Consider the following 12,232-nt stretch of genomic DNA (forward strand, 5'->3'; position numbering starts at 1 on the left):
ACTCAGATTTTCAGAGAGGAATGCACAGTACATTTGCTGCCTTTGTCCTTAAATAAGGGCCACTAGTTTGACACCAGTTTTTTTCACAGAATGATTTACCTCTCTAATTAAACTCCACACTGCTATTATTTTGAACATGCCCTTTTCAATGAATGATTCAATTATACAGAATCAACAGCATGCATGTCATGACTGTTGGGTCTGTTGGTTTTCTGTTACTCTACCACACCTACTAGGAAAATATTTGCCATGTAGAAATATAATTTCTACCAAAAACAGTGATTGATCTGTTCAGTGATGTTGGACTGCTATTATTTTGAACACAACTGTATATATTAAGAAAAATTTTCAATTTATATATAATATATTTATATATAAATTATACACAAGTATAAATATATACAAATATTTTTAAAAATATATACGTGTATTTATATATACATAATAAATATACACAGTACACAATATAATATAGTTTTCACCAATCAACACAAGGGAATCGAGGAGATGAGAGATAAACTTTGAAATAACAGTCTTTAATTCAACAAATCCAAAACTGGTTAAAGAAGGTAGGGCAGAGACACAAAGGAACAAGACATCGACATTAATACCAGACACTCGAGACGGAAACACAGGGCTAAATACTAAACATAAACGAGATAATTAAACAAATACAGCTGGAACAGAATGAACGTAAATTAACTAAATGGGGACAAGAACAGGAAAGTGCACGCACCTCTTAACATCCAAGGGGGAGGGGGAGGCACTCTGGAGGCCCCTCAGGACTCCAGGATGGATCAGGGGACTCCTGAGCCATGGCGGGGCAGGGAGCTCAGGAGACCATGGCAGAGCTCATAGAAACACAGGGCTAAATACTTAACGTAAACGAGATAATTAATGAACATAAATTAACTAAATGGGGACAGGAACAGGAAAGTAAACAAATATGGGCATACAAGACTTGAAACTAGGTCAAGCGGAGCACAAGACACAAGACAAGACAATAGTAGATCGAGGGCGCATTCCCTTCAGAACCAAACGTTAACCTCTTCAGCGAGTTAATGACGACTACTATGTTCATTATTATATCCAACAACAAAACACTTCAATCGCTTAGGAGTCATTCTTGTCTACATCTGCTCCGGCGGTGAAACAACTGATGACAGCTCACTCGGGGTGGGTTTGAGGTAAGACACCAGTGCAGTCTGTGCTAAAATGCTGCTGTCAATCAACAATCGGGGGAGGGACCTCACGTGTGATGTCACACGGACAGACGGCTCGATTTGAGAAAGGGGTAAAGATTTTAGATTTAAAAAAAAAAAAAAACACTGGGTGGATTTTTATCATGATAGGGTGGTTGTGTACACATACTTCCAACAAACATTTCAGTTCAAACAACTTGTAAAAGTGCATATAGCATATGACCACTTTAATAAAGTAATTGAAATAGTTACACTACTTATTACATTTTAAATGGGTAACTTTTAATCTATAACTTATTACATTTCCAAAGTTACCTTCCAAACACTGTTAACAAACGGAGCTTTATTGTAAAGTGTTAGCAATATTTTTCATGTTGTCAGTCAGTTTAGCTTGGGAACAGACTCAGTCAAGGAGAGTTAAAGGTTAAAATGCAATGATAAATGGAATCGGTTACAATGCAGATAGTTTTACATCACACTGTTTGCGACTGAGGCCATAGTTCAGGGTTTTACCCTGAATAAGCACACTCGTAGTGACTTTTTCTCCACGATTACGACAGTTGTGGCAACTGTGACATGACGTCTAACTTGTTTTGACAGATGGCCTCTCTGGTGCGGGGACCTGTGTCTCTGGGGCTTTTGAGATAGATGAGGTTCCAGTCTGTAGCAGAGGAGGGAGAAGAAAGAAAGAGACAGAAATGCAGCCTAGCCCAGCTGGGTCTGTGATTCTGCTGAAGTGTTTTCACATATTTGACACCCCGAGCCACCTTAGTGAAATGGAGGTAGTGTAGTGTGCAGTCACAAGATATCTTTATAATGAGCTCTATTGCTTATTTTCATGCAATTGCATTTACATTCCTAATGCTTGATTCATTGGAGCATGTTGTTTCAAATATACTCATACCTCCACTTTTCATGGTCAAGTGGATAAAATCAAGCCCAGTCCTTTACTGAATATTATGTTTACTTTTAAAATATATCTAATTATGGGAGTAAACTGAGTTTTGAATGGCTGTAAGCTCTTAGTGTAGCAGTGTAGATACTGTATGTGTACTGTATGCTCTTAGTAGACAGATGGGACAAGGAAATGGGCCCTAGGAATTGGGTTATACATCACTTGGATCATTTTGATATGTCTTAAGGCCTTCTTTCTTTTTCTTAGTTATCAACTCTGGATAGAGCCATTAATAAAGCCAGGAGTCATGGATATCATGATACAAACAGTCAGTCTACCTGTGTTAACAATCTTTGTGCTGCATATGAATCATTCATTGAAAGGTATGTGCACAATTTACACCATTTATATTTCTAACCAAAATTTGGGTGGCCACAGCATTAAGAACTAGTTTAAAGGAATACGCCACCCAAACACTTTAATTCTCTCATCATTTACATGCCACTCCAGATGTAACTTGCATGACATGGTCTCTTTGAGTCTATACAATGCAAGTGGATAGTAACACAAAAGTTGACGCTTCAAAAACCAAAAACATGACAGTAACAACATGACCTGAATAAATGTATTCTGAAGGGAAACTTTACAGGTGTGTGAGGAAAAAAATAATATTTTAAACTTTTTAAACTATATTGCTTGCGGCATGAACTGTCATTACCGGGTAACTCCGCCCACAACGAAGCTCATTGGACAAGAAGTACCGAGAAAAAAGTATATTTTATGACAATTCCTTCACGTTCCACAAGAAAATCGTTAAAAATAAAACATTACTTTTTAATAGTCTATTGTTTTGTTTTGTTTTTTGCCCTGAAAATACATTTTGTCAGCTGCGTGGTTTTTATTTCTGCTACTTTGCGCTGGGTAGCCCCGTCCACACTGAAAACTCATTGGACATGTATATTAATCATCAGAGCCGTTGAGGTGAATGCATATTATGCGTTAAAGGGTTACTCCACCCTAAAATGAAAATGTTGTCATTAATCACTTACCCCCATGTCGTTCCAAACCCGTACAAGCTTCGTTCGTCTTCGGAATACAATTTAAGATATTTTGGATGAAAACCAGGAGGCTTGTGACTGTCCCATTGACTGCCAAACAATTAACACTGTCAAGGCCCAGAAAAGTATAAAAACATCGTCAGAATAGTCCATCTGCCATCAGTGGTTCAACCGTAACATTATGAAGCTACGAGAATACTTTTTGTACTAGTGTTAAAATATCTTAAATTGTTTGTTTTCCGGAGACGAACGAAGCATTTACAGGTTTGGAACGACATGGGGGTAAGTGATTAATGGCACAATTTTCATTTTGGGGTAGAGAAGCCCTTTAATATTTACAATAAATTGCTGCAAATATAGTTAAACGTAACTTTTACCCATTCAAACTTGACAGCGCAGAGTAGAACCACATGATGGCGAGATCAAAGTATGCCGCAGTACTGTCTATCAACGGCTCTGTAATCATCAAGCATGGACGAGGAAAGATTGGTCTTGGAAGTTTAGAATCCATCTGGTGAAACATCATGAAAATATAATGTATGTTAAGATATTTTATGTTTTTTTGACAACTGTTCTGATTGGCTGTTTTGTGATTTGATGTCAGGCAGCATGAAGGCATGTTTTCGAATGTTTTGTGTCTTGAATGTTCTAGTGTCACATCTGTTCTGACACGATGTTAGCCACTGAATTAGTCTGGTATGCTTTGTAGTACAGACTGCAGACTTTGGTCAGTACACACAGACTTTGCGAGTGGGGTCAGAACCTCCTGACCTCCTGGGGGAAGTCGTGGCCTAATGGTTAGAGAGTCGGACTTGTAATCCAAAGGTTGTGGGTTCGAGTCTCGGGCCAGCAGGGATTGAAGGTGGGGGGGAGTGAATCTCCACCCTCAATACCACGACTGAGGTGCCCTTGAGCAAGGCACCGAACCCCCAACTGCTCCCCGGGCGCCGCAGCATAAATGGCTGCCCACTGCTCCGGGTGTATGTTCACGGTGTGTGTGTGTTCACTGTTGTGTGTGTGCACGTTGGATGGGTTAAATGCAGAGCACGAATTCCGAGTATGGGTCACCATACTTGGCAATATGTCACTTCACTTTCACTTTTTCACTTTCACTGAATGGAGCAGGAGCTCTTTAACATGCACCGCACCTCTCCTTTGACCTTCATTATCTTGCATAACCAGATAGCAGCGCAAAGCAAATGTAGTGGTAGAATAATGATCAACCAACTGTATCAAAATAAATTGGCACCAGCAGTCAAATTAAAATGAGAACATTCAACGCTTCAAAAAACTTAAGCACCATATAGACCTATTATGAGAACTCCAAACCACACTTGTGATGGGGAACAGATAAACAATATTATAAAAAAAATTATTTCCGTAATGATTAAAGATTTCAATAACATCCTGACTTGATTGAATTCTATTACTGAGAAAAAAATCCCTTCCATTTCAAGCATATCCTAAAGGGGGATATAAGAGATTTTGGCTGAATCCATTATATTGAAATGAGCAACTGGGGCTTCATGCTTGCTGGCTTTCTGACTGGCATTATCTACACAGCTTTGACTTTCTAGGCTGCTACTATTATTAAGACACTTACGTCTGTTTTGGAGCTGTGCAGTATTCAAAAGTTGCTGATATCCCACAGGACAGTGAGTCAAATGCTAGAGAGAGGCAGAGCAAAGAGAGGAAAATACAAGGGTGAAAGGATAATATGGGCACTGAAAATCTGTATGTGATGAAAAAGACGGCTTCTGGAAACTGTCACACTCAAATTGATTGAGGAAGCAAATAAATTGCTCTTTGAATTCGGCATGAAATAAAAGTTTACCTCATCTGTTTTCTAATGCATGTTATTTTTCTGTTTTGATTAATTAATCCATACATGTTTAGTCAATCATTCAGTCTTCTTAAACAAATCCAATCAACAGCCGATGAATAAAACAAAATGCCCATGCAACATTTTTTGTCCTTTCGACAATGTGTCAAAATGTATATTTATCCATTGCTTGGATGTACGTCACTACTTCTGTTTCATTGCAACTTTAAAGTCAAATTAAATGTAAAAAACAAATTCTGTTTACTTTCATTGGTGGATTTGGTCTTTATATAAAACCTATTTAAAACAATATTTTGCTTATCTTTTGAAAAAAAAAAAAAAAAACGTTTTTGCTGATGTACCTACAACCAAGTAGCTGTTATATGAGGGAAGCTTTATTTGATCTGCTAGGACTGAATTTGAAGAAACTGACTTCACACATCTATGAAAATGGCACTAATTTAAAAAGTGGCTCTGAGAAAAGCATTATTCCTTTGTAGATACCACTTAATGTGATATTTTATAAACTACCATTCAAAAGTTTGGGGTCAGAAAGATTTTTTTTTTCAACCAATTAATACTTTTGTTTAGTATTGATTTATATTTCCTTCTATTTTCTCTCTCTCTTTTTTTTACTTTATATTCAAAAAATCCTAAAAAAAAAAAAAAAAAAGATCATGGTTTTTGATAATAATAACAAATTTTTTTGAGCACCAAATCAGCATATTAGAGTGATTTCTATCGCATTATATGACACTGAAGACTGGAGTAGCTAATCCAGTTATAAATTATATTTTAAAATAAGTTAAAATAGGAATAAATAGTTAAAAACAGATATTTTAAATTGTAATGATATTAAACATATTATTTCATAATATTACTGTATTTTGTGCAGCCTGAGATGATCAGTTCTATCAAATAAGTCTTTAAAAATTGTGCCACATAGCAAGAGTGCACCGTAGATCTAGGATCACCAAGTAACAGAAACTAGTTTAGTTTCAACTGATGCACTTTTCTCTCCAGGAATCAGGAGCTGCAGGGACTGCATCAACGCCAGGCTGCCTCCTCCTGTTGCCCCACATGAACCTTGCACAATCTCCCGGGGCTCTGACCATCCAGGCGTGTCTGTCCCTTTCCCTTGCTCGGTCTGTCTCACTGTTGCTGCTGGGGAGCTTGGCATGAAAAGCCATTTCTCCAAATATACATGTGCTCAAACCACTCCATTAGTAATAGGAGCGGTGGGTACCCATTTTCACACCTGGAGGTCTCAGGGTTACCTTGCCTGGTTACTCTCATGCAAGCACTAGGACCTTGTAACTTGCCTATCTCAGTGACTCTGCTCTTTTTTTTATTGCCTTACAAACACAGCTGTGTGAAAATATGGACCTAAACATGATGATGTGAGAATTTCTGTGATTATCACAGATGCCTGATGTTATGCGGCGTAATGACAAATCGTTTCCACCAAATTAAGCCACTGAGTTTGAGTCAAATTATGATTCCCATTACAGCGGCTGTTCACCCATGACAAGGTTTAAATATAGTGTCTTAAATGGCTCCCTAACAAATGGCATTTGCACACATGCTGTACAAGACAATTTTATTTCAATCGTGTGGCTTCTTCTCCTTGCGTTCTGTATTTAGCTACAGATGACGATGTTTCATTTTGAAATGCCATGGCAATTAGGGCTGAGCTAATAAATTGTGCGGTCCCCTGTGCCCAGTTGTGGTTTGACATATTTCCTCCAGTGCACTGACCGTGGGTCGCAGCACTATAGACCACACTGCCAGCAGTAAGTACTCCAACATGACAGGCTTTCAACACACACATGTATTTATTAGTATACAGTGGCCACACAAAGTATTTGGAGACTTTTGGACACTTTACTTTTAATTTTTACTAATCTATATACTGTATATATATATATATAATATACAATTATAGTGTCTGTGTGTGTGTGTACACACACACATAAATACAGTATATATATATATAAATACACACACACACACACATATATATATATATATATATATAGGGGTCACCAAACTCGGTCCTGCAGGGCCGGTGTCCTGCAGAGTTTAGCTCCAACTTGCCTCAACACACCTGCCTTGAAGTTTGAAGTATACCGAGCAAGACCTTGATTAGCTGGTTCCGGTGTGTTTGATTAGGGTTGGAGCTAAACTCTGCAGGACACCGGCCTTCCAGAACATGTTTGGTGACCCCTGGTATACGCCAACCTTTTTAAATTACTTTTTTTACAATTCATTCAAAAAATATCATGCATTTTTACTGAATAAAAGTATATCCATTAAAAAATATTAATAAATTATAAATATAGTGTAAATTTAAGACAAATAATTGTGAAAATTAAATAGTATAATTTGCATGTTGCGAACAAACCTTATAGAATTATTTATCATCCTTTTCTTGTTCACATTCTCACCCTTATTTCTATAAACTGTTGTCATATGGATGTACCATATGCTGGCATTACATGTTGAAATATAGCATGATTATTTTTAGAAATGCAAGTGAAAGTGTGATTATTTACGTTTACATTTACACTCTTGGCAGATGCCATATTTCCAAAGGCATTTATGTCTTAGCGCTTACATTTATCTGCACTTTTGCATACATTTAAATTTGTGGCAATTACTTAAGTAGGGAAGGACACAAGCCACGCATTAAAACTAATCCTGTTCTATTAACAACGAAGTACCAGTATAATCACAAAACATTGCAGTGACAGTGATAGATACGTACAAACTGCATAATTAGATGAGTCAAATATTGAAGTTGGACCACAAAGTCCCATTAAGAATGGTCACAGGCTATAGGGTTTGATAATGGCTTGTGGACAGTAAAGATTCAGAGTGTTGGCTGCATTATAAGATGGAAATAGTGTCTTGAATTTATTCTGGCAGCTGTGGGAACTCAGTGCAGCCAGCTGAGCAGAGGCATACTATAGGAATATGAATTCAGCAGCAGTTCTTTGGAGATATAAAGAAAGGGGTCAAGAACATTTTCAATTGGAATGTCTGCCAATGAGCTACAGATGTTGTACTGATGTGACTTCAAGCTAAGTTTACTATGGGCCTCTTTTATGATACTTTCATAATACTTTTGTGTAATTTTGAAGCTTGAAAGCCCTGGTTCTCTCATTTTACAGGGGTCATAAGGATATTCTTCATATTTGTGGGTGATAATTGTAATGAAGAATGTTTAGTTTATTAGCTTATTATTACTATATAAATCCTGACTTTTACTATTTTCTGCTCTTTTCTTGAACTGGCAGTAGCACACAGTCATTTCCACTGAAATGGTCATCTGCCATTTACAGCCCATTATGACTGTACCCTTCACCTTCTCTATTTATATCCCTAGTCCTCTGCTGTTCTCTTATCTTCTACTCTCGTAGCATTTGCACCTGCACCCTACTTATATTGCATATGCACTTCTGGTTAAAAGCTAGCAGTTTTTCAGTATTTGTACTGCATAATAAAGTTTAATTTAATCTAATTTAAAAGGCAAAAAGCAAAATGTCCAAGGGTCATTTAGTTTTAAATATTTTCTATGCTGCATTTACTTTAGTTGAGTGTTTGTGGAGGAACTATTTGGACAGAGGAATCAGGGACAGAAGCATCAGATATGTTTAGTGGTGGATGCACTCAGTGGTCCTGTCTAAAGAAATGCATATAAATGCATAATTATATTACAGACTTGGTGGTTCAACCGAGACATTTATCATGTTAAAGAAATATATATTTATTTTAAAAAAAATCCTGAAATAAAATGCATCATACTTTCCACAAAAAATTAAACAGTGCAAGTTCATTTTGATTATAATAAGAAATGTTAATTGTACAGCAAATCAGCATATTAGAATGTCACAGAATACTGAATAATGGCTGAAAATCTGAAAATTCAGCTTTGTCATCACAAAAATAAATTACATCTTAAAAAACAAATTAGAATCAAATTAAAATAAATTTTTATATTTATATCAGGAATATTTTGTTTGATAATATATTACATATAAACACTGTTTTATTAATTTGTTGTTTTAAATTGTAATAATATAATATTACTGTTTTACTAAATTTTGATCAAATAAATGAGCAGATTGGTGAGAAATGATTGGTCAATAATCGTACCAACTCCAAACATTTGAACAGTAAGTGTATACAAGTATGTAATGGCAGATTTATATTTGATCCATCCCTTTAAATCCTTTTCATGTTCTGAATATGGAGTCATTGATCCTATGATACCGTTACAGTGCAATGATTGGCCGTTTGATTTGTATCAGATGTGCTGCTTCTTTTGTTCACAGTGAAACTGTTTAACTCAGTTGTGTAAAGACTCTCATGGCAGGGCATATGGATGGCTGAACAAGCCATAATGTGGCCAGTGGCCCAGTTTCTGCTTGACAACTCACTGTATAAGAATTTCTTCCAGGGTCTGTCACAATGGGTAGCTGTCTCACTAGAAGCTCATGCACAAAACCTGAGAAATTATGGTGTGTTGCTGAGCAACTACAGGCTGTCATTCATGTCACAGTTGAAGCCTCTACAGAACGTTACCATATTTGATAGAAATGCAGCATTAATTCTGTAAAACACTGTTGTGAATCAATAGGCTGCAGGTTAACCTGGAATAGTCGCTGAAATGGCAACTGTGCTTTCATGTTTGCCTACAGCAAATTATTCAATGCCTTTAACCCATTTAACCTTTCCGTTTTTGCTGAATGGTGAATAACAATAAGATCCAAGTGATGTTATTTTCAGCAGAGCATCACATGCCTCAGAGGACCGCATGCAACAGCCTTTTATGTTTCCACTCAGCTTGTTGCAATGATCTCTCTTCTTTTTGTTATGACCAAAAAGATCTCGAACTAGAGGTTTATACGTGCCATAAAGGTTTTGTGTGTCCGTCAGAGCTCTGAAGGGGAGAGCAAGCGAGCATGGATGGATGAAGTCTGTCTGATAATGCTGATGTATGGAAGCAGGAGTGCCACAGTACATTCATGCAGCTGAGCTTCTCTGGCATGATTTTCTAGTGCTGTGTAATGGCAGCCTAGGATGCTGGATAACGTTTGCTCTGAATGTCACACATCTGACATTCAAAGAGGAATAAACGCTAAATGCACAACTTATTGATAAAATAATCCTAGTATCAAGACCTCCATTTTTATGGAGGATGCTGCCTGGAATCTAAATGCACACACATTTAATTTATGGGCCGGAACAATAGCTTGGGATTGTGTGATGGCTGTCTGACTGTCTGATTGCTGATGTTATTAAGATTGAATCTTTAAATGGCTGGCGTTAGTGCATAAAGGGCTGTGGAGCTGGGTACAGTCTTTTCAAAAAGAGCATGTTCAGATCAATAAGAGAAGACAGCTGTAATTATATTGAGGTAGCACAAGGAGGCCGGTCTCCACTGAGCAGCAAACGCTTCTTAATAACTAACACAGACAGCTTCTGATATTCATTCAGAAGAAAAGAAGGACCAGCTTAAGTTTGAAGCAGCAGCTCAAACCCACACCTGAGGTGTAGGTGATCTGATCGCTGTCAGTGTGTCAGTGGGGCCTGAAATGGACCTGCTAAAACATTGCCCACAAGCCACGACAGGCTGCTTACCCCTGCCATGCCTGATGATGACAGATGGCATCATTTTCTGAAGCTTGTCCAGGTGCAATACAGAGCTCGAGGTGTGGCAGAGTCATTGAAGAGCCTGGCTGTGTTTATGCTAAACCCAGAGCTGGTGATAATTATACTCCGGTTCATATCTTTCTTTCCCTCTCACTTTGTTGTTTTCTGTCTAGCCTCCTAATTAAGATTTGACTCGCTCACCTGTATTGTGTCTGTACTGTATATATATATATATATATATATATATATATATATATATATATATATATATATATATACACTGTATATATACACAAACATACGCACGCACACACACATCTATATATATATATATATATATATATATATGTGTATGAAGGGTTTATTTGCAAAGACAGATAACTCCATTTTTACAAATTTCCAAAAATCATGTTTTTTATTATGTTATCATGTTTTTATTGTGTTAGTTAGCTGTTTTTTTTTTTTGTTTTTTTTAACCTAATCAAAATAACCCAACTGCAGTTTGATTGAGATTAATTGGAAAGTACAATGAAAAAACATAATTTTTGAGAATTGTTAAAAACGGAGTTATCTGTTTTTGCATATGAACTCTTCATATAAGGGAAAGGGAAGTGGTGTGTGTCCAAGTATGGTGACCCATACTCGGAATTTGTGCTCTGCATTTAACCCATCCAAGTGTACACACAGTAGTGAACATACACCCGGAGCAGTGGGCAGCCAATGCTGCGGCGCCCGGGGAGCAGTTGGGGGTTCGGTGCCTTGCTCAAGGGTCTCACCTCAGTCGTGGTATTGAGGGTGGAGAAAGTGTTGGTTATTCACTCCCCCACCTACAATCCCTGCCGGACCTGAGACTCAAACCCAAGACCTTCAGGTTACAAGTCCAATTCTCTATCCATTAGGCCACGACTATATATATATATATATATATATCCCTAATGGAAGAAAGCCACTCTGTAAACAACTAAGCCATGATTTCTTATCAGAATCAAATAACTGCTGGATTTTCCAAATTATATTAAGTTAACAGACCCTTGATGACTGATAATTGAATGAATGATTTATTGGTTGCACGCCAGTCTGTTTTTGTAGGGACATTGAATTTACATTTTGACGCCTCTAAACATGACACTGAACAAAACAAACATGTCAGTCAGATGGCCTCTGGGGAGGTCCTTGACCATGGAAAGCTACTACTAGCTTGCAATCAATGGAATGCACTATAGTATATAGTATACCTCCCTGGTCATCTGATCATACACTTGCTGACTTTGTAAATGGTTAAATTAAACTAAATTAAATTACTAAACTAAATTACCGAGGATCACACACTTCCAGACACTGCTAAGCAATGAAAACAAATGAATATATATATATACATATATATAAATTTTAAATTCTAAGAAAAAAATATATTTTGCAGCATTTATGATACCCCTGCTGTATTTATGTGTATATGTATAATACACACACACACACACACACACACACACAGACAGTCTGGGTAGCTATCCTTGTAGGGACTCTCCATAGGTGTAATGGTTTTTATACTGTACAAACCGTATTTTCTATGGCCCTAACCCTACCCCTAAACTGACCC

Source organism: Barbus barbus (assembly GCF_936440315.1).
Source record: "Barbus barbus genome assembly, chromosome: 15".
In the NCBI taxonomy this organism is placed as follows: Eukaryota; Metazoa; Chordata; class Actinopteri; order Cypriniformes; family Cyprinidae; genus Barbus; species Barbus barbus.